At 42.1% G+C, this 25,598-nt stretch overlaps 1 protein-coding gene across 1 annotated transcript in view; it reads right to left on the reverse strand.

The window, feature by feature from the left end:
* Positions 1 to 25,598, reverse strand: part of CDH4 (cadherin 4) — an 821,769-nt gene that overhangs the window by 237,301 nt on the left and 558,870 nt on the right. The window lies entirely within an intron of this gene.

The raw sequence follows: 25,598 nt of genomic DNA on the forward strand, positions 1-25,598 counted from the left end.
AGGGAGTGGAACAGGAGGAATGGACCCAAACAACCCGGGGGTATGGGAGGGCCATAGAATCTGGCCCATCAGGATAGGATCTTGGGGAGCCCCAGAGAGCAAGAAGGAGAGTGTCAGTGTCATAATCAGCACACAGAGAACAATCACAAGGGGTCTTCCATGACTGCAACCCATCACAAAGGGATTTTAAGAAAAATGTAGGATAATCTTTTATGCTCAAGTGCCATAGCCACTCTTAATGGAGCCTCAAAAGATCATCAAGAGGGGTGCAGTTTAAAACTGCTGCTCATCAGGAAATGTTAAGATACCATTATAAAACACCTTCTATTGGTCTTGTGAGGGGAGACCTCTGAACCGGTGAGGTACAGGGGGAAAAGGCATAAAATGTTATTTGTGGCTTCTATTATATTGCCAAACAAGGTTTATTACCACCAGCAAAGTTGCATATACAACATAAAGCTGTTTGAACTTTTAGATATATATTAGATTATGTGCTATTCTACAATGGTAACCCTAAAAATCTTACTTTTAGATGAAGTATGTCTGTTGCTATTTATGACTGCATGATTCCATGAATAAATTGCCCAAAGCCATCAATACCTTACATATTTTAATGGTGACCACCTGGAAGTTACTGTGGATAGATACTGTTATAACTCATTGGGGCAGAGGCTGTCTTTTTGGTCTGTGTTTGTCACAATGTCTGGAGCTCCTAGGCACTTCACAAGGCACACAAAATAATAATTGCAGAAAGTAGCCCCAATGTGGACAGATGGAGCTAACATTTTGTACATACCATTGTCAGTTTGCACCCATGCATGCATTCTGCATTTTGCATTAGCCATTTGAGACACTGTTTTTGTAAATTGGACCCAGGTTATATAGTGAGACACTTTGGTCTGCATTACCAGCAATGATACATAAAACTAGAGCAGCGTAAAAGAATGTACTGTGGCAAACTCAAAGCCTTGCACTGGAGAATTCAGTATCCTTTTTGCAACTGCTACGTTCAATTTTCTATATTTCGTGCCTGTAAAATCCCTCATGATGTTGCACACTAGCATAGTTTTGGGCTTGTAAAGATGGCTATTCCTCACTGGTTGAGTTAAGGCATGTTATAAAATCCATTTGATTTTCTTGCCAATATACAGTATACCATCTCAATGATACTTCACTATCTCACAGTGAAGAGATGATGAAAGTCAAGTCAGACCAATTATTGAAATGCCAGTTTGAGAAAGAAAGAAAGAAAGAAAGAAACCCTTGCTCTTTAATCCCTGCTGCTATTTGTGCCTCTTCCTTCCTCTTCTTATTTGTACTTGCTTCTTTACTACTGCAACTGTCTGGAGTTCATTAACTAACCACAAACTCCTAGCTTTCAACGCCTGCATCTAAACTCTAGTTTTGTGGGATGGCTCCAATCACAGTGCTTGGCATGCATGCTACATTAAACACTGCTTACAACAGCCAGATGTGAGGAAGCATTCAAAAATATTACAGCTTGCCTCGAGAATTAATTTGGGTGGTGTTCCTATTGAGTTTATTCTATTTTAAGATTGCTTTGTGCAATGGCCAACAAAAGCAGTTCTTTAAAACTTCTTTTGTAAATGAAGAGAAATTACAGGTTGGGGTAAACAAACGGAATTATAATAGACCATAATGAAATTATGGGGCTCCATTTATAGCAAGTGATGGGGGGATGACAGGTTTGACATGACTTTCTGTTTGAAAGCTTAGATAGCCTGATCTTTTTATGTCTTTCTTGCATGTTTTCTGATGATAATTTGGGATTAATAGCTTTGAGCATTAAAACCTAGGCCTAGGTCTACACTAGATCAGGCAGGTCAACTTAAAATTTGCTACCCAGCTATACAAAATGTGTAGCTGGATTTGGCTGGTCTTAAGCTGTGCCACAGTGGTATCTACATTCTGAGAGGCCAGCGGGAGCACATGCTCCTATCAGCTTCCCATACTCTTCACAAGAATGAGGAGTACATAGCGCTGGCAGGGGCTTCCCACAGTGTTCGATTTGGAGGTCTACACTAGACCCGCTAAATCGAATGCTAGAAGATTAACCATTCAGAGGGTTGATCTCTTTAGTGTAGACAAGTACGAGTAGAATGAGGTTGTTTCATCTACAGGAGAGATTCCAGAAGACTGGAAAAGGGCAGATATAGTGCCCATTTATAAAAAGGGAAATAAGAACAGCCCAGGAAACTACAGACTAGTTAGTTTAACTTCTGAGCCAGGGAAGATAATGGAGCAAGTAATTAAGGAAATCATCTGTAAACACTGGGAAGGTGGCAAGGTGATAGGGAACAGCCAGCATGGATTTGTAAAGAATAAACCATGTCAAACTGATCTGATAGCTTTCTTTGATAGGATAATGAGTCTTGTGGATAAGGGAGAAGCGGTGGATGTGGTATAGCTAGACTTTAGTAAGGCGTTTGATACGGTCTCGCATGATATTCTTATCAATAAACTAGGCAAATACAACTTAGATGGGGCTACTATAAGGTGGGTGCATAACTGGCTTGGATAACCATACTCAGAGAGTAGTTATTAATGGTTCACAATCCTGCTGGAAAGTATAAAAAGTGGGGTTCTGCAGGGGTCTGTTCTGGAACCGTCTCTCTTCAATATCTTCATCAACTATTTAGATATTGATATAGAAAGTACGCTTATTAAGTTTGCAGATGATACCAAGCTGGGAGGGGTTGCGACTGCTCTGGAGGATAGGGTCATAATTCAAAATGATCTGGACAAATTGGAGAAATGGTCTGAGGTAAATAGGATGAAGTTTAATAAAGACAAATGTAAAGTGCTCCACTTAGGAAGGAACAATCAGTTTCACACATACAGAATGGGAAGCGACTGTCTAGGAAGGAGTATGGCAGAAAGGGATCTAGGAGTTATAGTGGACCACAAGCTGAATATGAGTCAGCAGTGTGATCCTGTTGCAAAAAAAGCAAACATGATTCTGGGATGCATTAACAGGTGTGTTGTGAGCAAGACACGAGAAGTCATTCTTCCGCTCTACTCTGTGCTGCTTAGGCCTCAGTTGGAGTATAGTGTCCAGTTCTGGGCACTGCATTTCAAAAAAGATGTGGAGAAATTGGAGAGAGTCCAGAGAAGAGCAACAAGAATGCTTAAAGGTGTAGCGAACATGACCGATGAAGGAAGGCTGAAAGAATCGGGTTTGTTTAGTTTAGAAAAGAAGACTGAGGGGGGACATGATAGCCATTTTCAGGTATCTAAAAGGGTGTCATAAGGAGGAGGGAGAAAACTTGTTCATCTTGGCCTCTGAGGATAGAATAAGAAGCAATGGGCTTAAACTGCAGCAAGGGAGATTTAGGTTGGACATTAGGAAAAAGTTCCTAACTGTCAGGGTAGTCAAACACTGGAATAAATTGCCCAGAGAGCTTGTAGAATCCCCATCTCTGGAGATATTTAAGAGTAGGTTAGATAAATGTCTATCAAGGATGGTCTAGACAGTATTTGGTCAGTATTCTATGATTCTATGATTCATCTTAAATTTAATTCTGGAATCAATCTGGTATAACACCTTTGAACATTTGCCACCTGTGGCAAAAAACATACTGAATGGAGTACCACTGCGTGATCCTTAAGGCCTTGCATTTTTTTTCTCTTGCTAAAAAATAAAAAATAAAGAATTAGAATTATTTGGCTTCCCCACATTTCAAAAATATTTTACTCGGAGATACTTAAGCTAGTGTATGGCAAGGAGGGGTTTAATATTACAGGAATTCATCCCTCTTCAGATCCACTAACACGATAAGGTTTTAATACTGCATCACTGCTGTCTCCTAGGATATGAGAGAGATTGGGTCAACTTTTGGTCAGGAATTAGCAATTTGATTGATAAGCCCTCATGTAATGCACAAGTCCATGACTCATAGGTAAGCAATCTTTGGTTAGAAAACTATCAAAATATAGAAACAAAATTTCTAAGAATCAATGGAAAATGATATGAAATTCTAAGAAACTGGTAAATACATATTTAAAATATCACTTTGTGAATGTCATCAATATCAAGCAACAATTAAGCTATTTAATCAGACTAATCTTTGACTGGGCAATTTTAGGTTATTTGCTGAGTTTTCCTATCAGTGTGCCACAGGTGTGCATGATTCTTCACAGGTAAAAGCGCTAAGAAAAGGTCCGTATCCTGAGGAGCTTACAAATCAATGGACCAGACTCTGTGGATACTTAACACTAAGCATAATGCTCACTACCACTGGGATTACTCCAAGTAACAACTATGCTTGGTAATGAGCGCTTTCAAGTTTGAGTCTGCTGTCAGGCAAATGATAAGAAAAGGTGAAGTGACACAAGGTGGGGAGGGGGAATTGCATTATGTTGGCACATAGCTTGTACTTCGTTACACTCTTTCCGTTGAGGTTTGAGAGTGATTTATGGACCAGATATTGACTAATCCTAAATCCTGGGGAAAATCTCTTGTCTTTTCCTTCAGCAATCTTTGCATGCCTGTTCACCCTCCCATCTGCACTGAGAATAGGCCGCTGTGTACGGAACAGCTTATTTTCATGAGAAGAGCTGCACAGAGAGCTACACACACAATCCTGCAATGTGCAGACCCTTGTGGACAGGAGGTGCAAACCTGCTGGGATGTGCACACAAGCCCAGCAGATGTGTTGGCAACACCGACTTTGCTGGGCCTCGGAAAGGTGTGTGTGTGGGGAGAAGGGCTTCGCTTTGGGGCCCCTCAGGAGGAGTGGAGCTTTGGATAGAAGGGGCAGGGCTAGGGGCTAGCCTCCCCCACCCAGTCCTCAGCATCACCCAAACCATGCTACTCGGGGCTCCGGTGACAATTTAAGGGCCCAGGGCTCCAACCACTGCTGCTGCTGTGATAACAGTGGTGGCCCTCCTGGAGCCCCAGGCCTTTTTAAATTTCAGAGCTCTGGGGCAATTACTCCATTTGCCACCCCCACTTGTCAGCAGCCCTGTCTGCACCACTATGTGTTCATAAGGGTCTGTAACACCCAAAAGAAGGCATGTAAAGGAGACACACTTACATGCTGGATGCTTCTGCAGTGGTACTAAGCCCTTACGTGCAGTATGCAAATAGATTCTCAGCAAGCATTACCTTGGAGAATGGCTATGTCTGCTAGGAGACAGAGATAAGGCAGTGAGTGCTGTGTTGTGCCTTCAACAGCTTCCCTAGATGCTAAATTGTATTAAATGAATGTCCCCACGCACCCCCTCACACATCATTTTCTGCCCCGAAGCAGAACAGAGGCCTGAACTACTAAGTGTTAAGTGAATCCGGGCTATGACAAATACAAGACTACTTGATCCTGTAGCAGACGAAGATATAAGGGAGACAGAAATGAGAGCTGGGATGCTACAAAAAGGAACCTTTTTCAAGTAGCATCAAGGCTAACTTATTCCCAGTGGTTATGTACTGAAGTTCCTACTGTAGACCAGAGAAAGGAATTGCACAAAGTGCTGAAGTAAAGCAGTGCCAGCTAGCTGTGCTAGCAGAAGCCACTGCTATGCCTTAGAGGGAGAAAAAGAGTTAACATTGTAAAACGAAGAGTGAACATTGGCCTTCTTTGAAAAATATCAATGCATGGAAAATACGGGATTAAAATAGCCTAACTGACCCAAGCACCGTATAATGGTGAAAATAAAACAATATTTGAAAGTTTTTTTCTCTATTCAATAGAACATGTCTGATCACAGACTATTTACATATTATTTTACCAAAACCTCATCACTCAAATGTAGGAGCCATTCTGTTTCTGAATAATACATTCATAAAGGAAGTAATTACAAACAGCTTTAATACTATAATATTTTGGGAAGATATTCTTTATGTCATTTCTAAACATGATTTGAGCGCTTATACCAAGTGTTCTAGAAATATGGGAACGTTTCCCTTGGTTTTCCTTGCAAAGACAATCCTGATTTTTTTTAGTCTGAGATTGCCAAATGGGAAGGGGAACTGATCCCTGCCCAGCTTCTTCCTCTGTACCTCAAAACAAAGGAAAAACAAAGGAAAAAAAATCTAGTTTTGTAGGAGGAGAATTTTTATTTAATTTAGCACTTTCACATTTGAATGAACAGTTAGGCAGGAGATCACTTCTGGGGATTCATAGGCTAATTTGCAAGTTGAACCTCTCTAGTCCAGAACTCTCTGGTCCAGAAACATGTTGTCCAGAATGATTTTAGTTAGCTGGATGTCCACTTTTCATGTGTGTGGCCAAGTTTCCTGCAGTCCCATAAAGTTTGTTTCCAGCCACCAGTTCTGGCTCTCAAGTGTTCTGTGTTGTTATTGAGCTCTAAATTATCCCTATATGTCTTCTAACATCCCAGTAAGTAGAATAGTGACCTCCCATGGTCCACAAAATTCTCTGGTTCAGAACCAGTCAGGTCCTGAGGGTGCTGGACTAGAGAGGTTAAACTTGTAGCTTTGAACATTTCTATGACTCAAACCTGCCCAAACCAAGTTTTTAATGCATGTGTCAGTCACTTTGAGTTCGTGGCAACCACACACCAACAAACAAACAAAAAACCATCTGGTTCTCCGAAGTGGTATTGAGATTTCAACCGGTGGGGCATGCTGACCTCATTCCTCTCAGTTTATAGTGTTGTTGACACCCCAGAATGGCTGACACTGGCTGGTGAGGAAATCTGCAGACAGAAAGGTAATGCACATAAAGGCTAAGCCACTAGGTCCCAGATTGTTAAAGGTATTTAAGACTTGCTGCCCTCAAATCTTGCAAGGCCTGAACTGATTTAAGAGTCTAAGGCAATGGCTACACAACAGAGCTTACAGTGGTGCAGTTGTGTGGTTGCTATTGTCATCGGTGTTCCCTTGATTCAAGGATGATCGCTGCCATGGATTTACATAAGGGTCCTGGGATGACGCAGGAGTCCAATCCTGGAATCAAAGATTTACCCGCAGAAGGTACAGACTTTTTCTGCTGAGTCTGCTGCCTGTTGGGACAAAGTTCTTTCTTTCCCCCTTCTTCTCTCTCTGAGGCTGCATTTAGACTGGAATGATTTTCTGCAAATACTTTTAATGGAAAAGTTTTTCCGTTAAAAATATTTGCGCAAGAGAGCGTCTATACTGGCATGTGCCTTTGCACAAAAGATTTGCTTTTGTGCAAAAGCATCCATGCCAGTGTAGATGCTCTCTTGCGCAAGAAAGCTCCGATGGCCATTTTAGCCATTGGGCTTTCTTGCGCAAGAAATTAACTTGGCTGTCTACACTGGCCCTCTTGCGCAAGAATACTTGCGCAAGAGGGCCTATCCCTGAGCGGGAGCGTTGGAGTATTTGCACAAGAACCACTGATGTTGTACAGTACAAAGTCAGTGCTCTTGTGCAAATACTTGCGGCCAATGTAGACAGGCGGCCGCTTTTGCGCAAAATCTTGCCAGTCTAGATGCACCCTCTGGGTACGTCTACACTGCAATGCTATTTTCAGGATACTGGAGTATCCTGAAATAGCTATCCTGCGTCTTCACAGCAAGCCAGTTACTTCAGGCTCACTATTCCAATGACCCTGTCAACCTCATTCTACGAGTAAGGGATGTTTCAGAATAGCTCTTTATTTCGAAATTTGGTGCTGTGTAGACAGCGCTAAATGATGAAATAAGCTATTTCGAAATAGCATCAAAATAAGATGTACAATTTTCCTAGCTCAAATTGCATATTTTATTTTGACTTACAGTGCTGTGTATATGCACCTTCTCTGTCCAGCTTCAAGGGCAAGGTGCTTTTCCTTGAAGTGGGCCACTGCCTGATGGAGGATGTGGCATCTTTGAAGTTGGTTTGTGGCTTGTTCTTCCCAGTTTGTGATGCTCACAGCAGCTTTCTTGAAATCTGTTTTCAACGTATCTTCACAGTGTTTTCTCTGACCATCCCACGATCTCTGACCATGGGTGAACTGAGAGGAGAGGAGAAGACTTGTTTTGGGAGGCAAGAGTCTGGCACCTGCACACAAAGCAGGGGGGTTGGTGCACGAAGGCTCATTGCTTCTTTGTGGGTGATATTGGCTTCAGTGAGGACAGTGGCATTAGAGCTAGTGGAGATGCTCAAAGCTGACAGGGAACAGCTTTCTCAGCAACTTAATTATTCCAGCCCCCGACAAGCGGTGGTAGCGAGGTTGGCAGCAGAATCTCTCCCACTGACATAGCACTGTCCCCACCAGCACTGAGGTCATTGTAATTTATGAAGTTCAGGCAAGTGGCTTATTCTCACCCCTGAGTGACACAGCATATATCAATATGAGCTGTAGTGTGTACATAGCCTCAATCTCATTTTCAAAAGAAATGTCAGAATTTAGAAGCCAAAATCCCACTGACAATTGGGGGATTTAGGTTTGCAATGCCTAAACCCTTTTAAAAATGAGACTTGAGTTCCTATATTGGCTAGGCACGGCAATGCTGAGGCAGGGGTGGCCCGTGGATGTGGGCAACCTCAGCAGTTGCCTCGGGCACCGCGTCTAACGTGGCACCCAATGATGATGTCACGCCATTGAGGGTGGGGGCGCCGATCACGCATTCTGCCTAGGGCGCCAGTTGCCAGCAGCTCTCCTCGAGCCGCTCCTGTGCTGAGCACAGCAATACCCGAATACCTTTCAATATGTGAGCCTAGGACAGGCTCATGAACGGGGTGGAGGAGGCAAAGGGGACAATTGCCCCTGGGCCTGGTGTTTCAAAAGGGCCTGGAGCTCCCAGTCACTGTTACCAGGCCCTTTAAATTCTGGGCATCATTGTGGGCTGACTTGTTGGCTGTGTCTACACTGCACCCCTTTTTCCGGAAAAGGGGTGCAGATTAGACACTTTGGAATAGGCAAATCCGCGGGGGATTTAAATATCCCCCGCGGCATTTGCATTAACATGGCTGCCGCTTTTTTCCGGCTTGGGGATAAGCCGGAGAAAAGCGCCAGTCTAGACGTGATTCTCTGGAAAATAAACCCTTTTCCGGAGGATCTTTTATTCCTACTTGAAAGACTGGCGCTTTTCTCCGGTTTATCAAAGAAAGCTTCTCACAGTTCTGAAGACTGTGATCACAGTTTTGGGAGAAAGCGCAGAGCCTTTAGTATCTAGTTATGAAGGTTTACCAAAGCAGACGTAGGCTGCCTGGTAAATACTGATGTATACTGAATCCTCAGTTGACTTCTATATATGTGATCTTAAATTTTCTATTTTCATTGGCCAATTCACATTGCTACCATGAGGTTTTAATCTTCATTGCATCAGGAAGCATATGAAGTCCTTTGTCCAGTTAAATATATTTTTTTCACATTTTTTCTTGGTCCAGGCTACAGCACTTATTTAAAGGGCTTCTTTGGTATTAAACTGTATTAGTTGGGGCTAAATTATAACTGGCCCTTATGCAAGGATATAGTTCAAGGGGCGGAGGAAGGGAGAGGGGGAGTAAATAAGTCAGGTATAAGTGCAGTTCCCAAAGCAGTGTTATGCCTAAATTGTATAACCTAGCCATAAATGATTCTATGGGAGAATGCTCAGATCCGGTTGCTGAGATAGTTGCGTAAGGAAGGATTCTCTGTATTTGTACACGTGGGACCTGTTTTCAATTACAGCAGTGAAGCAGAGATCAGAACCTGGCTCAAGTGATGAAAAGGTTGCAGCCTCATGATAAGTTACGCAGTTATATCGAATATAAATGTGCTGTGATGCACAAATTCAAGTATTTAAGCAACATGAATTTGGAAAATTGTTACTGATTTAAACAATATGTTTTGTTGTACTTTTGATGGTTGCCCACCACTTATTTACATACGTCCCAACTACAGCCAGTCAGAGCTTTTCAGACGCAATGTATTTTGGTCACAATATTCTGAAATGCTTGCATATGCATATAAATTATGATGACATTTTTGATGGGAGGATTCCTAAGATCTAAAGCTCTCTGGTCAGAAGTGACCAGAAAAAGAGAGAGAGAGAACGAGAGAGAGAGAATCAAATATCTGACCTCTTTGATATAAAAATGTATGTTTGCACTCAAATCCATTTCATAAAAAGTGTTGGGAAGGTTTTGTTTTTATTCCAACTGGTAACAAAAAAACAAAAAAACAAAAAGAAAAACAAAAAAAAAAGATACCTCAAAAGTTGTCACTGTGACCAACATGAAGCATGTAATAACCTGAGAAAGCTGACATGTAACAATTTCCTGAACATCTGCTCAGGGAGGAGATGTGTAATGATATTATAGCCCACTACAGCATGAAGAGGGCTACAGACAAGCCAGAGGAGGCTTATGGAATTCTGTCTAATTAGAGTGGGGAGCAGTCAGCCAATCAGAGCCAGGCTGGGCCCTATAAAAGGCTACAAGGACTGAGAGGAACTCACCTTTGCTCCATCTATGGAACAGGAGGAACAAGGCTATCTGGGTAAGCTAGAGAGGGTAAAGCAATGCTGGTGAAAGGCAGGCAGAGCTAGGGAGCTCTGGTCTAATCCAACTCCCAGGCTGCAGGTCTAATACAGGGTCTGGAAGAGAACACGACTGTTAGGAGTTGGAGCGAACATCAGACCTGCTGAGATAATCATGATCACTACCAGGGGGCTGCAGCCTGGGGTCCAGTCTGTGAGAGGGAGAACTGCATGATTCCATCCCTAGAGAGGTGGCGGCTAGGAGGCCAAGACCTGGGGGGACTGCATTCAAAGAGACCAGAAGTGATGTTAGCCTTGTAACTGAGCCAGTCACAAAATGGAATTTTTATTCTCTGAGGCTACGTCTACACTGGCCCCTTTTCCGGAAGGGGCATGTTAATTTCAGCAATCGCAATAGGGAAATCCGCAGGGGATTTAAATATCCCCCGCGGCATTTAAATAAAAATGTCCACCACTTTTTTCCGGCTTTTAGAAAAGCCGGAAAAGAGCGTCTACACTGGCCCCGATCCTCCGGAAAAAGCACCCTTTTCCGGAGGATCTTATTCCTACTTTGAAAAGATCCTTTGAAGTAGGAATAAGATCCTCCGGAAAAGGGCGCTTTTTCCGGAGGATTGGGGCCAGTGTAGACGCTCTTTTCCGGCTTTTCTAAAAGCCGGAAAAAAGCGGCGGACATTTTTATTTAAATGGCGCGGGGGATATTTAAATCCCCCGCGGATTTCCCTATTGCGATCGCTGAAATTAACATGCCTCTTCCGGAAAAGGGGCCAGTGTAGACGTAGCCCGAGGGTGTGTCTAAACTACAGGGTTTTTTCGAAAAAAGTGGCCTTTTTTCGAAAAAACTTCCCCTGCCTCTAGACTGCTGCCGCGTTCTTTTGAAAGTAAATCAAAAGAATGCGGCAGTTTTTTCGACTACAGAAAACCTCGTTTTATGAGGAAGAACGCCTTTTTTCAAAAGTGCTCTTTCGAAAAAAGGCGCTATATAATGCAAACTGTGCTTTTTTGAAAGAGAGCATTCAGACTGCCTGGGTGCTCTCTGTCGAAAAAGCAGCTTGCTTTTTCGAAAGTACTGGTTGTAGTCTAGACACTCATTTTCAAAAGAGGCTTTTTCAAAAGTATCTTTCAAAAAAGCCTCTTTCGAAAGAGGTTTGCAGTCTCGACGTAGCCCTGGCTGCCTCCAGTCCTACCCTTATATCCGATACTGATTTAATGTGAAGTGATATGGGGAAATCATTCCCTCATCTCTCTAAATCTATAAATAAAACCTCATACTTAGCAGTGTGAGTTGTTATATTCAAAAGGAGGGCAAAATCCAACAGAACCCACTGCATCTTTTAGGGGCTGTAATCGGTGGGTGCTTTTTCCACTGACTTCAATGAGAGGCTGGATTAGGCCATAAAGAGAGGTCACAATTCTCAAGTTCATCTCTGCTGCAGCGCAGTGGTTTTCCTTTGTTTCTTGTCACATTAAAGATCTCTTCTAATGTTCTGAAATACAGAACAATCTATGGGAGGGCAGAAAACAGAACCAAGGAGGGGTGGGAGCACACATTTACACCTCATGAAGATCTAAAGTTTGTCCTTAATATGCCTATGAACTCAAAATGAGCGTCTAAATGGAGACATTTTTTCTGCTACAGGGTAAAATGATTACAAATGTTTCTTTGTGCAAGAGCTTAGTGGTATTTTATGCAGCTGGCATTGCAAAGCTTGAAACAAATCCAAGAAAACAGATTGTATCTTTAAGGTTAGAAATCAAACTTTCTGCTGCTAAAGTGCAGATTTCCTGGTAACCGTCTAAGCCGTGATACTAGAAGCTATAGCAAACAGAATCTCTACTGCTATATTAACTGAAGTGCATTGCTCTCTTTATTCCATATTGCCTTTTTATCCATTCATTCCATTCCCAAACTATCATTAAATGGATACCATCACATAATTTTTGTTGTAGTTTTTCATATGATGTATTTCTCAACATTATTTCCAATACTTACTCAGAAGCTTTAATAGTGAAAACCATGACTAACTTTTCAAATAGACCCAAAAGCAACCAGGTATTTATTTAAATCAAGTAACAATAGCTTCAATTTATATATAAGAATATCAGATCTGACATAGTGGATCAAATCATTGGCCTACCACGCCTGTGGCAACACCATCCAATACACCCAGACAACTTATTCACTGTATACAACTTCTCTGGAACCACCCAAGAGACTAACTGTGATGGGACCCTTGGGGTGCAGCCTGGGACTGTGGGACCACTGTTCCTACTTGACACTCCAGCCTGGGTTGCCTCTCACAGTGCTTTGTTAGTGACAAGCAGCAAACCTCTCCATGTGTAGTTACCACCCACACAACAGCACGTGGAGCCCCGCACCCATCTAGAGTGTAGGAATGCTCCCAGAATGCCTCATGAATCCCTCAGAGTAGGGAACCAGTCAAATCCTTCCCTCTCCATTCCTCCAGCTCCTAACCTTGCACCTCAGGAATATACTGTCTTGAACTGCTCCTTATTAATCAGTTCACCACTTCATCAAGAAAGTGGATGTAAAACCTGAGTAAATGTATTAAAACACTTCAGGCAACCTCACAGGTAAAGATAAAACAAGCTGACAACAAAAGATACATTTTAAGTGATTGTAAGCAATAGGCAAAAAGTCAGAGTTAGTTACCAGAAGACATAAAACATAAGCACACAGTCTAAACTCTCAAACCTGTTAGTCTGGGCAACTAGATTAAGCAATTTTTCTCACCCCACTGGATATTGCAGTTCATAGAACACAGATTTCACCTTAGAAACCTGGGCCAGTCCCCACTGTCGAAGTCTTCAGTCTTCTCCTCAGTATCCTTGTTCCTTGGTAGCAGAGGTGGGTGCAGGAGAAAGTCCAAGCATGGGGCTCCTGTGGTCTCTTTTATACCTTCAGTTCCATGTGTTTAGTAGTTTGACATCCCACCTGCGTGTTGACTACTCTCCTTGTTATTGTCTCTGGGGAGCTAATATCCCCAGATTCCCCAACTTACAGCATGTTTTAGTGACAGCTACCCAGTACAATCTCATAATTTCATATGTAGAGCCCTGTGCAGATACAAAATGGGTGTCTGCGTCTGCATCTGCATCTGCAAAAATGATCTGCAGATATCCACAGATGTGTATATCCATGTATATAAAGCAGTTAGCCTCAAATCTGCAGGGTTCTAGACGCAAAATTTGCATTTGCATCCACATCCGTATCCTCAAAAATGAGCCACAGATATCTGAACCCACATCTGTGGATTCATATACTTGCAAATATAAAGCAGATAGCCATATATTTGCAGGGTTCCCTTCATATGTACTATACACATGTACATAGAACAATGACTTTTAGCAGATCATAACTTTCAGGTAATTGGGGTAATTTACGTGTTTTATAGATTTAAATCGGCCCCTTCCTCTCCACTGGAATCCAGCACATTGGTATTATCTATTCTCCACACAATGCACTGCTCATAATCTGGACAGCTGCATTCTAGTTTGGGCTCTTGACTAGTCCGAAAGCATAGCCTGTATCAGGGAGACAAGATTGGATGCTCGTAGCCAGAGACAGATGAAAAATGCCTGGCTTTGGCTACAGCTGCAAGGCTGTGTCTACACTGGCGTGATCTTGTGCCAAAGTGGCCGCTCTTATGTAAAAACTTGATGCCTGTCTACACTGGCTGTGTGTTCTTGCGCAAGTAAACTGATGTTCTACTGTATGAAATCAGGGCTTCTTGCACAAGAACTATGATGCTCCCACTCAGGAATAAGCCCTTTTGTGCAACTGTTCTTGTGCAAGAGGCCAGTGTAGACAGGCAACATGAATTTCTTGCACAAGAAAGCCCTATGGTTAAAATGGCCATCAGAGCTTCTTGTGCAAAATAGCATCTACACTGGCATAGATGCTCTTGCACAAAAGCACATCTCTTGCGCAAAAGCACATGCCAGTGTAGACGCTCTCTTGCACAACTACTTTAACGCAAGAACTCTTGCGCTAACGAGTTTTTGCGCAAGATCATGCTGGTATAGGCGTAACCCAACTGTTTGATCTTTCATGAACAGTCCTGGATCAGTTACAACTCCAATCCTACAGTGTGGGAACAATGTAATGGGGAGCAGAAGGCATGGAAGATGCAGGCCACAAAAAAGGCAAATGGGTCCATGAACTATATGGATTCATTACCCAGGATTCCATGGGCAGTATTTCCTGCCCATATGCTATTGGACCAGCCGGTTGGCTTTTGCAGGTTGAAGATGCTTTTTCAGTGCCACCATGAACATATGCCTGAGAAGCTTCTCTGCTTGTGCTGTGAACTTATTTGCAGAATTGTACCCCAATTGAACAACACCCATTGTATATCTCAGTGCGAGAGGGGTAGTCTGCCATCTAAGGCCATACCACCAAGTGGTCAACACACCCTACCACCTAGCATGGTTCATAGAATGCTAGAACTGGAAGGGACCTCAAGAAGTCATCAAGTCCAGTCCCCTGCCATCATGGCAGGACCTTCTTTCAAGGTTTGAAAGATCCAACAGGAAGATACAGAGAGGTCTAAATGAGACAGCGATAGGGAGAAAGCAAGCCCAAGAATGAGCAGTACTCAGAGAAGGAATACTGTTATTATACTTTAACGGCTTGAGCTTTTCAGAAAGGGCAGGGCAAGGCACACTTCTCATCCAGCCAAATAGGAAGGAGTTGGGGGAAGTGGAACAGAACAGCTAAACGCTGCATCCCTTCTCCCAAAAGGGGAAACACTAACCGGGGAAGGCTGGCCCGCTGAATCTTCTAGACTGTCAAGCCAATTGGAAGGGTGCTCAGGTAAACTAACCTGATCATGAAGGTATGAGAGCACAAGTCAGGGTTTCAGAATCTGGGCTATAATGTATATGAAGGCTGAGTGTATACACAGCATTTGCACAAACTGTATTCATCATATATTTAATATGATTAATACTTCAGTATTAGCTCTGGTGTCCTTCAACGTCTGCCCTAAAAACTCAACTGATTCCCATTAGCCCCAACTTCCAAAAGCAGAATTGTACCTGAAGAAAACAGATAATTTCTAAAGTTTCTGCATTTGGCTAGTGACCAACTATGCCAGAAAGCTTGGGGCAAAAATATTGTTTCAAAATTCTAGGTCACAATACCTTCTCAAATATGACCTTGACTTGATCTTTGGCAGGCATGTGCTGTTAATAACCAAAAGACAAACAGTTATGCATATTTACATTGTTTACCCTTCTCTTTTGCTTGCTCCAGGGGCTCATGCTGCTGGAACAAGGTCCCTGATTAGTTTTGCAGAATGAAGTAACCTTTTGGCATTCATTAAAGAGATACATGTGTGTGAGAGACCAACAAAAAGGCCCATTCAATTTTCTGTCATCAGACATGATATAGTCTCACAAAAGAGGCACTTTGATGAAGATACTTTGGTGGTAAGCTTACCACTCCCACAAGCAAAATACAAAGACGGGAAATAGTGTTTACCTGTAGACGGAGCTAGTGATTAAAGAAGGGGGGGGGGGGGGGTTAAAATGGTGTCTTTGAAGAGATGCTTCTGGATAAATGTTGGAATTTTTCACATTCTGAGACTCTTTGTTTTGTTTCTGTGTCAAGAAAAAACAGTACCCACAATACTAAAAACTACAGCATGAATTAACCTGTGAGCATTTGGCAATCAGAAAGAATATCCTGCAGATTCAAAGATGCTGCTCATAATGGGTATTTTACTTGTTCTACTAATGCATATCAGGCATAAGGACTTTGCTGTCATATTTTTCATTTTAATAAACTGATGTTCCATTAAAAAATTAAAAGGATGGAGGGAATGTAGATTAAAGGTAGATTGTCAGTCTGGCTCAGCCTAGTTTGTATTTTCACTCAAGGGAGTGGAATGTGTATAAATAACACCTTTGATTGCTTTCAGAGATGGGGCTGGTTTCAGCATGGCATTCCAATCACTGTACTTTCTTTTTGTATCACCTCTGCCAGTCATGAACAATGCGGAACCTTTTTGTTAAAGACGCCTTTAATTTCACATAGTAATTACCTATTTGATCAGACAAAAGGTACCATGAATGAAAGCCATTTACTTGTTTGATGTGAGTGAGACAAAGTGTCACTACAGCTGTGAGCCTGTCAAAGAGAAAACACTAGTGGTTGATTAGATAAGCAACATTGTACCAAAAAGAAAAAAGAAAAAAAAAGGAGTTTGTGTAGGGGAAACAAAAGAAGAAAAATTCCAAGTTTTGCTCCATTTAAAAACATGGGAGTTAATGAGAAATCCTTCAGAATATAATTAGCATAATTATCCTGAGATACAACTGCTACCACTTCACTGGGGTCAACCTTTCTCTGCGTGAGCAAAACATGTGCCTGCATGCGCACACGCTCGCATACACACACACACACACACACACACACACACACACACACACACACACACACACACACACACACACAGACAAATCTGGCTTATAAAACAACTAACAATCTGGAGGCAACTTGCTTAACACCTGCTCCAGTTTCTCAGACTCATTCATGTAGCAATAGAAATCGTGCTACAAGGATGTGAAAAGTATCATTTGCTTAAGCTGATCCACGACTATTCAGACAATGATTTGCAATTTGCACTGCTTGAAATCAGAGCTACAGTCTACTTTGCAAAGGGATTTGTTTTTTAAAATTACTGTACTAAGGGACTTGATAATGGAATGTTGAAAAACAGTTGCAAGAAGATGCTTTTGAGGGAAAAATTGTAGTCTTTATTAGTAATGGGATGAGAAAATGGTATGTGTATCTAGATACAGGTTTTGACTATAGAAATAATTCAAGAATGAATGGAGGCTGAGGGGTGGATTTAATTTTGTTGACACTTAAATCTCACTAGCTGTCCCCATAAGAATTCCTCCCAAAATGTGGAAATCTAACATACTTAGCAAGTCTTCAATTTCACTCAGACCAATACCAAACACTGATCCAAGGACCAAACATTGGATCAAAACCAAGGGAGGAAGGGGAGAACAGGTGTTCAGACCTATGGATTCTGATCGCACATCTTACACCAACACTCAGATTTTCTTAGCCTATATCCACACTACAGCCCAGATCGATGCTCTGAGATTGATCCACCAGTGGTTGATTTAGCAGGTCTAGTTCCGACCTGCCAAATCAACCACAGATTGCTTTGTAGTTCACCCCTTTATTCCACCCCGGACAAGAAGAGTAAGGGAAGTTGATGGGTGAGTTTCTCCTGTCAATCCCACACTGTCTAGACCCCGTGGTAATGTGACCTAATGTATGTTGACTCCAGAAACGTTATTCATGTAGCTGGAATTGTGCAGCTTACATTGACATACCACGGTAATACAGATGTAGCCTCAGACCTGAGATTCCCAGTCTGGTACATCTCTAATATTTGGATAGTATTATCTGAATTTTAGAAGAACAGAAGAATGTCTTAGATGGAATACCAATGTCATGGCAATGTGGCAGCACCACACACCTACAGAGTATGAGGACAGGTGGTTTTCAGCTTTCTTTTCCACCCAGCCTCGCTCTCCTCCTTTGCTGCAACTAAAACTAGAGGTGGAAAGTAAAAGGCACTGCAATTTCCCAGAGGCCCTTCACAAGGAAAATTTAAAATAGAACCAATGCCAGCTGTTGGCCTCTTGGTTCCAGCTGGTTAGAGCCAAACATGTTTTTAACGTTAACTGGAAATGTTTTATTCTGTTGGATAACATATCAAACAATACAGCCCTGGAACTTTCATTGCTTAGAAACTGTGCCTGGAGGTACTTGAGGGTTCTTATGGACTCTTTCACTATCATGATTTTTGATTGCTACACCGGAAATCTCAAAGTACCTTTTTCATGTCTTTATTTGACTCATAACAGTGACTCATGTAGCATGAGAGTTGAATAGTTGTATTGCTTTCCTTTACACTCGTCACCAAGAGAATACATATTAAAAAAGAAAAGCACCCGGTTAGCTGACTCCGATTGAATGCTGGTTTACCTCAAATGTGAAATACTATCAAAACTACAGTTCCAGCAAAACTGTATAGTGCCAGAGCAGGGCTGCAGCTGAGGGCTTAGTGGGAGCTGAAAAAGGATTCCTTTAAAATGCAACCTCCTCCTCCTAGTGGCACTAAATCTCCTATCTCCTATATGCATATATCCCCCTCACCCCCCACGCACGGCATGGAGGGAGGAATGGAAAGCAGAACATACCCCTGCGTCTGCTCTGCCCCCCAAACCAGCACCCCCATACACAAAAGCTCCTGCACAGCTGGGGCTTCATGGTGAAAACAACAGTTTGCATCCTTGTGTATTGGGTCCCCCTGCACTCCCACCTATGTTCATTGGCGGAGGAAAAATCTGCCCTATACTGTATGTTCTCTCTTTACAGATATAGATGTACTTGCATGAATGTGTGTGTATGTGTACGTGTGTGGGGAGGGGGGGTTACTTCTGCTACTGTTGCATTTGCACTACTGGGCTACGTCTAGACTGGCATGATTTTCTGCAAATGCTTCTAACGGAAAACTTTTCCGTTAAAAGCATTTGCGGAAAAGAGCATCTAGATTGGCATGGATGCTTTTCCACAAAAGCACTTTTTGCAGAAAAGTGTCCATGCCAATCTAGACGCGGTTTTGCGCAAGAAAGCCCCGATCGCCATTTTCGCCATCGGGGCTTTTTTGCGCAAAACTATACTGCATTGTCTACACTAGCCCTCTTGCACAAATGCTTTTGTGCAAGTGGGCTTTTGCCCGAACATGAGCAGCATAGCATTTCCGCAAGAACACTGACAATCTTACATGAGATCATCAGTGTTCTTGCGGAAATTCAAGCGCCAGTGTAGACAGCTGGCAAGTTTTTCCACAAAAGCAGCTGCTTTTGTGGAAAAACTTGCCAATCTAGACGCAGCCCTGCTGTACTATCGAGCAGGAAGGTTTCTCTAGAACTGCAAGTAGCCACTGCAGATGCAATGCTAATAAATATGCCTCAGGAGCAGCAGTTCTCTAACAAAGCGAATAGGTCCATTAAAGTATCCCATGGTCTCCTTTAAACCTTGCCATCAAAACCTAATTTCACAGCATGATCAGTTCTGTGGCCGGATAATTCTCTATATTATTTAAATCACACTAAAATGAATACATTAACAAATAACACTAATAAAATTCATGGGATCACACAGTGGAAAAAATTACACTGCATGGAGAATTGGGTTACAGCAGTTACATCACCTGTTGAATCAGATACAATATACATCAAATCAGATAGATGATTACTTTAATTCTATATACAGTCTATTTAATTCAATGCATCCCTTAGCGCATGTAACTGCTAAATGAAATGCACTGGATGTTCTACAAACACATAATCACCTTGTAAATGAAATACCTCTGATATTAAAACTGATATATAACATTTATTAAAGCCATTAGGCAAAGAATCCATTTTGATGTGAATTGCTGGATATGACAACTGCCTATGGTTTTTCAAATGCTCTCGGTGTTCCTGGACTAACCAGCTATGCTTTTCTAAAACAGCACACTCAGATTTCCCTCATAGAGGTGAGGAAATATTGTCATGTGCATTCTAGCTGGAGAGATGTTGTCCCCATTCAGCAAGGCTCTTAGGAAACATACTGAAATTTAAGCAGGTTCAGGGCGCTAGCTGGTTGGGATGAGGATTTTTAATTTCCCAAGGGCACCAAGATGTTTGACTTGTTCCATGTGAAATTGATTTAACAGCATATAAAACCCCTCACAGAGCTCAGGAGTTTGGCTTGATATTGTCTGTTTCCCCTCCAACCCCACCAACACATCCCCCCAGGAAAAATAAGAAAGTTACGTTTCTAACAGGAAATATGTTTTTAGGGAGGCGGGGGAAATCAGTCTCTCCTTCTCGTAGACCTTGCATGATGGTCAGGGAGAAATGCAGACACTAGATTCAGTAACTGCTTTCTCTGTGAGCTCCTGTGACAAGCTTTACCGCCTGCTGGTCGCTCTGGGAATTAGCTCAGTCCAGCCTCGGAACGCCTTCATCTGAAAGTGTCTCGCCTGTCATTACCTGCCCTTTCCAGATCTCCACTACTTGGAACCTATGTCCTTCCCAGACCTCAGCAATCCTTTCCCTGGCTACTTTCCTTTTGGGCAGTGCCTATGTCCAGGTTCCTCCTCCCCCTCAACTCCCTTCTCCCGCTCATCTCAGTGAACCTCTGCCATTCTTTGATTTGCCCTGAGGGAAAGTGCTAACTACAGTCTGAAGTGGCCACTCATCATCAGAACTGCTGCCTTTTCCTATCCCCACCTGCCTCTCTGCAACCCCAGCACCCTTCCAGGCCCCTGCCTGCCTTAGAGATTCAGTCTGGGAGTTGGTCAAGCCAGAGTTCCCCTGGTTTCCCCTGACTTTTCCCAGCACTGCTCTGTCCATAGTACTTCTATCTATGTAGACAGCAAGTTCTTCTTCCTCCAGAGCTGGAGAAAGACTGAGCTCTCTCAGGCGAGAAGCTCTTATATATAGCCCCACCGGGCCCTGATTGGCTACCACATGCCTGCTCCAGATTGGCTCTCAGGACAGCCTCCTCCCAGGGGTGTTTTAAATCTCTTTTGCTCCAGTGCAGGGCAACTGTCCATCACAACCTCAAAGTGAGGTTGCAAGGAGAAAGCCAGCTGCACTAGGGAGATAGGACAGCTCTGAACACATTTAAGAGGGTGCAACATTCTCAACAGGCTGGTGTGCATTCATGATCCTCCTATGCACAGCTGGCTGGGTTTCCTACCCTCATATTTATAATGAATTTCCAAGTTGTTGACTCTGTGAAGTTGACCCCCCCCCCTCCACACACACCTTTTAATTTTTTTAATCAAGGGTTTAAATGGTCATGAACCAGCAGGGGGTAGACCTGAATATTCTAAAGGCAATGAGTTTTATATAGAAACCACTTGCCATATTTTTAAAAGAAAGTTCCGGCATTTTACTGTACATTTCTCTTTTGTTTCTAGCTGCTGACATTTTTAGTTTTGCATGAAGTATGTTACTCTGAAGAATGGTAGCTGTTGAGCTCATTTACACACTACTCTCATGTTTCTATTTGTCATCGCATTTAAGTCTATCCAAAATGAATTTTGGTTAGGAGATGTGAATGTAAAATTCTCCTCATCTCCAATGGGCCTCTTTGAAATGCACTCCCAGGGTACGTCTAAACTACATGCCTCCGTTGACGGAGGCATGTAGATTAGACAGATCGGCAGAGGGAAATGAAGCCGCGATTAAAATAATCGCGGCTTCATTTAAATTTAAATGGCTGCCCCGCTCTGCCGATCAGCTGTTTGTCGGCAGATCGGGGAAGTCTGGACGCGCCACGTCGACAAAGAAGCCTTTCTTGATTGGCACAGGTATGCCTTGTGAAACCAGGTTTACCTGTGCCGATCAAGAAAGGCTTCTTTGTCGACGCGGCGCGTCCAGACTGCCCCGATCTGCCGACAAACAGCTGATCGGCAGAGCGGGGCAGCCATTTAGATTTAAATGAAGCCGCGATTATTTTAATCGCGGCTTCATTTCCCTCTGCCGATCTGTCTAATCTACATGCCTCCGTCGACGGAGGCATGTAGTCTAGACACACCCCCAGAAAAGTTTGACTTTATCCTCACATAGTGACCAAGTGGAATGCCTATTCCAGGAAACCTTCCTGAGGGATAGATTTTGCACACACCATTTAAAATCAAAGAATACCAATACAATCCATTGGCAAAATCGCTAACTCCTTTCTTTCAAAAAGTTTATCTAGGATAGTGTAATTAAAATGAGTTTCCAGTAGAAAGAGATTGAATATACTAAATATTCCCCCCTTTCCCTTTTCAGAACAGTTCTTCCAGAAAAGAATCATTTTAAAGCATCATTAACCACTGGCTTTTAGACCCCAAAAGAAGCATGGAGCCTGAAACAGAGGAAAAAATAGGCTTAAATATTGCTTAGTAGCACAGCCCTCGTTTGTTCCAGAAAACTGAATCGTAAGCATGGATTCAATTCCTAATATCTATATATTTACATAACTTATCACTGCAATCAACAACAGCGCACCCCACAATAAGTTATTGCCGCTTATTTCTGTTTCCTGTTTGAAAAGTTTGCCAAAATCATATTCTGGTCCTAGACAATAATGCCACCTAGCATTAGATTATACTGTCTAGTATAATCTCAGAATGTTGGGCTACTTTTTGCTGCTCAGGTACATTTGGTAAATGCAGATATTTCACTGCTTCTTATTAAATCAACCTGAAAAGCAAAATTTGCATCCAGGATATTGGTTTGGGAATAATAAATAATACACAAGCACAAAGATGTTGCAATCAAGGATCAGGGCTTTATTGTGTTAGGCACTGTGTGTATATAGATTAAAAAGATCTCAAATGTTGTAGTATATGCCCTTGTTTATATTTCAAATTGCACAGGATTAACTAAAGATGTATTTTACAATCCATTTAGCTAAACTGGCACGAAACACAACATGGAGACACTTACACAGATTCAAACCTGGCGTACGTCCATTTATCATGATTTGGTTAGGAACTGAATTAGATTAAATTGATATAAGAGTGTCCACACTGGATTTTGCATCAGTGCAACTTTGGATCTAGAAAGACAAGGGCTTAGGGCAATAACAAAAAGCTATATGTGTATGAAATAAACACATAGGTAGGGCCAGGAATAAGGAGATTGAGATAAGAGTTATACAAGCATATTTTGCATAGATTTGCAGACAGTATAATGTATCCTATGAAGGTACTAAATTTACCCTTTTACTGGTAATCAAATTAAAGTTTCATAGTTCCAAGTAAAGAAGAGCAACAGAACTAAAACATCTTATTTGGAAGCTGAAGTAAAATTGCAGTATTGCATGTATAAAAGGTTTTTTTTTTTAAAAAAAATTCAAATATCTAAGCAGCTGGAAATGACATAATAGAAAACTCACTCTGCCTGTATTCTCCTATAGAGACACTATTAATTGCTAGCTTTAATGAGTCACGCAACGCACCCTGAAATTGTGGACAGTTTATAGTGGACAGCCAGCCATAAAAAGTCTTCACATCTGTTCTGAAGGACAACAAGAAAACTCTGTTATACCATACACAAACATGGTGATAAAGGTTCTCTTACACTTAATTAAATAAATAGTTATTAAATACCTGCCAATTGAAGTCAAGAAACAAAGTGTTGCAGTAATCATATTTTTTCCTTCTGTTACCCAATGGACAAAAAAAAAAGGTCTAAAAATGACTCTCTTTTATGTGGTATGTAATTGATACCTTTATAGATGCACCATAAAAGTCTACATTAGATATGAAGTCAAAGCACTGAAGGTAAAACAATGCCTTACTGGAGAGAGCATGTATCTAAGTTATGCTATTCCCTTGTAACCTTCTGCCATCCAAACATGACAAACATACTCAAAACATCGTGGAGCTGTGCATGAAGCAACCTGATCAAATACAGGTTTGACTGCAGATAAATCTGATGGAGATTAGCTGTGCATACAGCAGCAGCAGGACAAAGACATAAGAGCACGCTGAAATCTTCTTGTGGTCATGGAAAATAAAAACATACACCCAAACAAGCAAACTGGTAATGTCTGTGAATTTTAAAATTCCTTATATCCAATGACAGTTACTCAGGCTGCCTTCCTTTTTGTGTGACACATTCTTATGCAGCTCTGAAGTGGTATTCTTCAATTTGGGGGAGGATTTTTAAAAGTGCTCAGCACTGGCTCTGCTCCTTACTGAAGTCCATGAAAGTTTTACCATCAACGGGAGCAGAATTATCGCAACTCTAAGATTTTTTTATTTGAGAATCCCATTCAGAAATGCTGCACCATTTCACTCCATAATCTGCTGTGATCAGAGAAAGATTAAAAGAATTTTTAATTCAGGGTGTAAAAAATAAAAGGATTTTCAACCATTTTCAACAAAAAGACTTTCAAACACCCTTATTCAAGAAACCTATTACTTACAAACACCTGAATGCCCTAAATCAAATACCACATCCAGAGGTTTGGGCACTAGCCTAGAACTTGAGAAACCTCTGTCTGCCACAGATTTCCAGTATGACTTTGGGCAAGACATGCAGGTCTTGTCTACACAAACAATTAGAGCACAGCAAGCGGGGATGTGAATCTATCCTGTGCTAGCCTATTGCAGTATAATTGTCCATGTGCATCCTGTTGACATGTATTAGCAGTTCATTTGAGCACTCTGATATAGTCCTCTGTGAAACAGGACTAGCTCAAAACACATTAACGAACTTTCCTACTTTCAAGGAATAAGGGATCTTCCGGAAAAGGGCTTATTTTCCACAAGATCCCGTCTAGACTGGCACTTTTCTCCGGCAAAACCCCGAGCCGGAAAAAAGTGGCAGCCATGTTCATGCAAATGCCGCGGGGGATATTTAAATCCCCCACGGAATTTGCAATTCCGAAGTGTCTCATTAGCATCCCTTTTACGGAAAAGGGTGCCAGTGTAGACACAGGCAAGAGGTACTAAACACAGGCTGTAAGAACATTCCAGAAAGGTCTTAACAGAATACCCCATGAAGAAACAGCTCGGTACCAACACACACCCCACAGATATAACAGGAGCGTACCAACCCAGGTTAAGGACAGGGTCTAAATTGACAGTGATAGGGATAGAACCCCCATGAACAAGGTAATGGGTGGATCTAGGTACTTCGGAGGGTGGCAACCTGATACGTCAGGAGTGATGCGTAGCTTGTTTGTACCAGCGTATAAAAATGTACCCCAAAGAGTTGTCATTGTCCAACTGAGGGGGGCAGTGTTGCATTCCTAGCACTGACTGAATGAACTATTGTCAGGGTGTACATATGCATAGTAGTTCGGTAGTCTTCGATAACTATTACTGTACTTTGTTCGACAATAAACCTGGCTTTGTGCCTTTGATCCTTATCTGATTTTGTGGTCTTTGGGGTCTCCCCTGGAGTCTGTTGTGTCGATTACTTGTGCAAAGTCAACACGGCACACAGGAGGCACATACACATGCAGCCAAATGGTTATCATCACTGATGGAACAGGAGGTCTGTCAGGACACCACAGCAATGATGCCTGACTATCACAGAAACCATATGCCTCTACTACCTAAACTAAAGAAATAACT

This window comes from Pelodiscus sinensis, chromosome 17 (genome assembly GCF_052426305.1).
Source record: "Pelodiscus sinensis isolate ZL-2025 chromosome 17, ASM5242630v1, whole genome shotgun sequence".
Taxonomy (NCBI): domain Eukaryota; kingdom Metazoa; phylum Chordata; order Testudines; family Trionychidae; genus Pelodiscus; species Pelodiscus sinensis.